Genomic DNA, 6,000 nt, shown 5'->3' with positions numbered 1-6,000 from the left:
CTTGTAAAACTTGGTATAAAATGTGAGTTCATCACCACAATCGAGTTGACACATCTGTCACTGCATTTTGTTACCATTTGCTTTGTTTTTTGTGTGTGGTGTGTGGTGTACATTTAAGATGTTCCTCTTCACTAATTTCATGTACTCTTCCTTTAAGGATTTCCAGCTTTGGAAGCTGCCCTGTCACAAACACCCTCCTTCCCCTTGGAAACAGGATCTCTCTGGTTTCAGGTCCCCTTCCTGAACTGAGTCCATCTTTTCTTTTACATGTGAATATTTTATGTCTTTAGTGAGTGGCAGGGTTTCTACGGGTATCTTGAAAAGGGCCCAGGGCTAATAAAATTTAAATTTATGTATTAATATACTTAACCTACAAAGTCAAAGATGCATTGGAGGAAAACAGATTTCCTTTTCTTTTTTTTTTTTTTTAAAGCTCTAATTTTTTTTAAATTTATTTATGATAGTCACAGAGAGAGAGAGCGGCAGAGACATAGGCAGAGGGAGAAGCAGGCTCCATGCACCGGGAGCCTGATGTGGGATTCGATCCCGGGTCTCCAGGATCGCGCCCTGGGCCAAAGGCAGGCGCCAAACCGCTGCGCCACCCAGGGATCCCCCAGATTTCCTTTTCTTAAACGCACCTCTGTAAATGTGGCCAGTGGTATGCATTGGCATCACAAGGCAAACAATAGTATGTTCTAATGGGACAAGAGGATGCTTTCCCACCACTACTCAAAGGAAGTAAACAAAAGCAATTATTTTGGTTAAATCCAGTATGTGAAAAATCTGCTTTTTCACAAACTGTAGAAACAGCATCTGTGGATTGAACCGCACAAAACCTAACAGACCCTCTACCCAGACAAGAATTAGTTCTGTTACTTGTATCTGCCATTCGGGGTCATGCTACCAGACTTCTCAAAGCCTAAAGATTTCAAAAGTCTCTTACTTAATTTGCATTTGGAAAGTCCAAAAATATCTGACATTTTCATTTCTATCAGTATTATTTAAATTAGGTCAACATTTGTTGACTACTCTGACAGCATTTTTACAAAGTGAATGCTAGAATTATACAATCTAAATTTATTTGCTGGAAAAAAAATAAATTTATTTGCTGGAATTTTGTTATCTATTAACCATGAGATCCCAGGCAAGTTACTTAGCCACATGGAGCCTCAGTATCTTAGCCAGTAAAATGGAAATAACACTTTTTCTCTTTAACTCAGAGAACTGCTGTGATGCTTAAATGGGATGTTTGTAAAGGTCTAAAGTGCTCAGTAAATTGTTGCTAATCTATTTTTTCACTCTTAAAGGTTTTATTTATTTATTCATCAGAGACACAGAGAGAGAGAGGCAGAGACATAGGCAGAGAGAGAAGCAGGCTCCACACAGGTCCTAGGTTGAAGGCAGGCACTCAACCCCTGAGCCACCCAGGCGTCCCAGTTGTTGCTAATCTTATTATCTTCACGTACACATGTGAAAATTAATAAAGGGAAACCTCAGTAAAGTCAGGGAGGGAGGCAGGAAGAGCAAGCCATAACCGGCAGAATTACAACTACAGGAAAAATTGTAATGTAGACTCCAAAGAAAAATCATCAACAGATAAGAATGATCAGTTCCAAGTCCCCAAGAGGTAAGACCTACACCGAATCTTCAAGAAATCCTCTACCCCTGCAACTTACCCATGAGAAACTGGCATCACCCCAAACTCTTGCCTTTCTCCAAAAGACTTGCTTTCAAATCAACCCTCCCCAACTTTCTCCTTCTCCTTATAAAATAGCATTCCTCTCCGTTGTCTGTTGGACTGACCTGTGTTTTTTCCATAGCTTGTATGTCCCAAATTGCTATTCCCAAGTAAACCTGTTTTTTTTTTTTCCTAGTAAAATAACTGATGGCTTCGTGTTTATGATTAATGCCATAGTTGCTAGAAACTGGAGGTGAAAAAAGAAAGAAAGAAACTGGAGGTAATGGGGCCAAGGAAAATCAGTTCTCCCCTTCAATGCATTCACTGCTTCATGGGGAGACATGAGAGACAAATGGGTAAGGAAGTGGGGGCAGAGCCAGTCCCCATAGTAAGTGCCACACCAGCAGTACCAGAACAGACTCGCAGACAACAGAGATGGGTCCACCAAGAAGACAAGGCGGTAAAGTGATCAAACACGTGTATCTGGAGTCTTAGGAATTGCAACCCAACTTCTGATACAGAAGGCGCAGAATCCACAGAAGTCCAACACATGCCCCTGAAGAATGTGAAAGTGGTACCAGGGTTTATAAAGGCAAGGTTACATAAGTTGTTTTGAAAGAATTGTGATTGGTGCTGGCAAAGTTTAAACTGACTTCCTATACATGGTTGGTTATTTGGCTAACAGGTGTTACATTATCTCTATTTTAGTCCATAGTAGGAGGATGTGTTCCAGAAGGTGGTAGATTTGCAATTGACAAAAGTCAAAAGTTCTGAGAATTACAACAGGGGATGTGCCTAGCCCCTACTTCCTTGAGATCCTTCTGACTCTATTTTGAGTGACTCCTTTTAGCAATGCTTCCTCCTTTTGGAAGCTTCTTTCACAGAAGGAAGTTCTGAATTTTCACAGGGAATAACAGGAAAGGATTTGTGCAGAGACACTGTCCAGGCTTTGAAGGATGAGGTGAATAGTATTTTGTGGGAAGGAAATGGCTGGGGAGATAGAAAGATACGGGGACAGTCCAAGAGAAGGCAACTGTGTATAAAAAGATAGTGAGTTTGCAAAGCATTGTCCCTGAACATAGCAGAGAACCACCCATAATAAATATGCAGGGAGTAAGTGATCACATGACCAGATGCCCATTGTAGCCTCAAAGCAGTTTGTTACCTTAAATGATCATCATTTGGTGGTTTGCATTCTCCAAAAAGTCTCTCAATATTTGTGTAATGCCAACACTGTCATTCGAAAACAGAATGTTTTGGGGGCTGCATGGCACTGTATCATCCCAACAAGAAGAATTGGATCTAGTTGTCATCCATGCTCTTGTTTAAAACAACCTGTTCTAACACCCCTTATGGCAAAGGAACTTTCAGAGGAGTCAGTTGACCAGATGCAACATTTTCTCCCTGATATTTTAGGTTCAACCTGAGTCTATTAAATTCTTTTTTTTTTTTCTGTAGCATGCTATGCTCATTCATCAGCTTGAGTCATTTTATCTGATTGGGTCCAGTCTCCCCCTCTTTGGCATGCCTTCTTTGCTGCTGAATAAATCATCCTGGGATATGTCCAGGAGGAAGATTTTCATAGGAAAGTTCCATCTGCATTCAACCTCTCATTTATTCAGGCTGAGTTCTCAGGCTCCCAAGGAGAAAGATTGAGAAAATAAAGAGGTGTCTTCCACTGCCAAGTTTACTAATATGGTCATTAGCACAGATGACTTGGGGCAGTGCCTGCAGGGAGAGGACACAGCTGGGCACACATCCTGGCATACGGTCTGCAAGAACCAGTCTCCCTCCCCCACCAGCCTTCTGCCCTCTTGGGGTCTCTCTTCAAGTCAAGACACTCCTTACTCCCCACCCCCACCCCTTCACTCCCCCACTCCCCACCCCCCACCAGACTTTCAGGAGAGCTGGAGAGGCTGATGAGTCCAAGCAATTCAGAAAGGGAGAAGCAAGCAGTGTTTCTTTTCGGCGACGATGATCATTAAGGTCTAGATAACTGCACAACTGAGTTTTGGGGAGCGCTTTGCCCTTAACCCCAGCCCCTTGGGAGTGGGACAGCTACTCCGGGAGATCTTTATAGTTACATTAATTCATCCACAAACCAGCTTAAAAATAGAACCGACCTTCTTTCTATTTAAAACCGAGCATTTAATTTTGTTCTCTTGAGAAATGGTAGACTGACAACTCTAAAGGTCTGGGATTAAAGGAGTCTTTTTGAGGGTGTATATCACATCCCAGAAATCTACTGTTATGGGAGACGGGGAAATGTTAGCCTTCTCTCTTGGGAGTCTCTATACAAGGCAACGGACCGGTTCTGGATTTAAACGGAAACGCATGTGTGTGGATAGGAAAGAATAAAAAGAAAAGAATTGGATCCTGTGTTTCTGGGACACAGTGGACACAAATAACCCTTGGCGATGGAGTCTGCGGCTGGGGAGGGGACCTAATCTAGAGCTATTCCTGCTCAGGGCAGGCGGAGAGAGGGGAGTTCCTCCTCGGGAGAGCAGGGGAAAATCGCTGGTTCCGGAGGGCTGCGGGGGCAGCCTGGCGGTCTCCTGGGCTTGCACGGGACGCCACGGGGAGCCGAGAAAGCGCCCGGGGCCTGACGTCATTGGCCATCAGCTGACTGTGCTCAGGGCCCGGGCCCCGCTGGCTGCAGCCGCAGTCGCTCGCGGTGGCGGAGGTGGCGGCCACCGCGGCTCCGCCACCTGCAGCCGGGCTCGGGGCTGCGGCCGCTACGCTTTGCCCCGGGCGCGGAGTCCAGAGGGCGGGAAACCGGGGCTGCAGCGGGCGGCTGGCAATGCGTTCCGCGCGTCCCCGTCTCTCTCCCCCTACTGTCAGCAGGGAGAAACTTGGTGTGCGCAGCGCTCGGGGGACGAGCCCCCCACCCCTCCGGATGGGGGTAGGAAAGGCTCTGGCTGGAAGCGGTCTCTGCATTTGCAGCGCGAGAGCTGGTTTCGCCAAAAGACGCCCGGGTGGTGGTGGTGGGGTGGGGTGGGGGCTGGGGGGGGGGATGGAAAGGAGACCCCCTGTTTCATCGCGCTGGGCTCTCGGAGTCCGTGGGCAGAGCGGCCTACGAGAGTCCTGGCTCTGCACCTGCCGAGGACTGGAGCCAGTGCCTAAAAAGAAAAAAAAAATGTATATATATATATATATATATATGTATATAGTGGAGGAACCGGCCCGCGCGGCCAGCTGGAGCGCTGGATGCCCGCGCGGGGGGAGGCCGGGGCGCGCGCGGTCGCCCTCACCCACGCCAGCCTGCGCGTGCGGCTGCCTCCGAGACCCGGGGCGTCCTGGCCAGGTCTGGGTGCCAGCTCCCCGCCGCCTCCACCCCCGCCCGCCCGGTTCCGGGGGCGTGGCTCGGCGTGGGGGCGGGTTTAAGTCGCCGCGGGTGTCTGACCGATCTGACAGGTCTCCAAATTGCTCCCCTGCCGCCGGGTGCCCGCAGCCCGCTTCGGAGCGCGCCGGGGTGGCACGCGGCGGGTCCCTGGATCTGGTGGCGTCTCCGTCGCCTGCCCCGCGGCTTCGGGCCTCCCTCCTCGCCGCACCCGCCCAGCCGCCGTTCTTGGCCTCAGGGATCCGCACCCGGTGGCTTCTCGGCGTCCTCAGGGCCATTGGCTTCGGATCCCCACTTTCTCCTGCGCCCCCCCTCCCTCCCGGGCCTCCCAGCTCCCGGCCCAAATGGACTCCGAAGAGCGAAGTGGAGGGAACGGGAACAGTGGGCTCCGACCCCTCGGAGGCACAGCTGGAAGGGCCGACCTCGCCTTCTAGCCGCGACTGGGACCCCGCCGCCCTCCCGCTTCCCCGAGGGATGCGACGGGCCAGAGCCAGCGCCGCGCTGTCAGCCCTCGGAGAGGAGACGGCCAGAGATGCGCCGAGGAGGGAGCCCCAGCACACCCCCTGCGCCAAATTAACTGTCTGGTGACTCGCTCGCCCCGAGGCTCCCACCTCTCCGCCTTCCGCGGGGCACCCCTCCACCCCCACGCCTCCCCCTTCTCTGCCCCCGCCCCCCAAGCTCCGCCCCGGCTCCCCATCCCGGCGCAATGGAGTTCTCCGAAGGGTTCTGCTCCGGCCACAGCGGCTAACTTCGCACCCGCCGCCGCCGCCGCCGCCGCTCCCCCTCGGGTCGGGGGTGCCCCGAGCCCAGTGCCGCAGCCCGGACCCGCCCGGCGCGCAGCAGAGCGCAGCACGGCGCCCAGGCGCCTCTCGGAGAGCCAAGGCTGCGCCAAGACGCAGAGCCGAGGAGCGGCCGGGAAGCCCGAGCCGGAGAAGGGGGCTGCGTGGCTCCGAGCGCCCGCGCCCGCGCCCGCGCGCAATCC

The sequence above is a fragment of the Canis lupus genome, chromosome 13, assembly GCF_011100685.1.
Source record: "Canis lupus familiaris isolate Mischka breed German Shepherd chromosome 13, alternate assembly UU_Cfam_GSD_1.0, whole genome shotgun sequence".
Lineage (NCBI taxonomy): Eukaryota > Metazoa > Chordata > Mammalia > Carnivora > Canidae > Canis > Canis lupus.
This window is presented reverse-complemented; position numbering follows the sequence as displayed.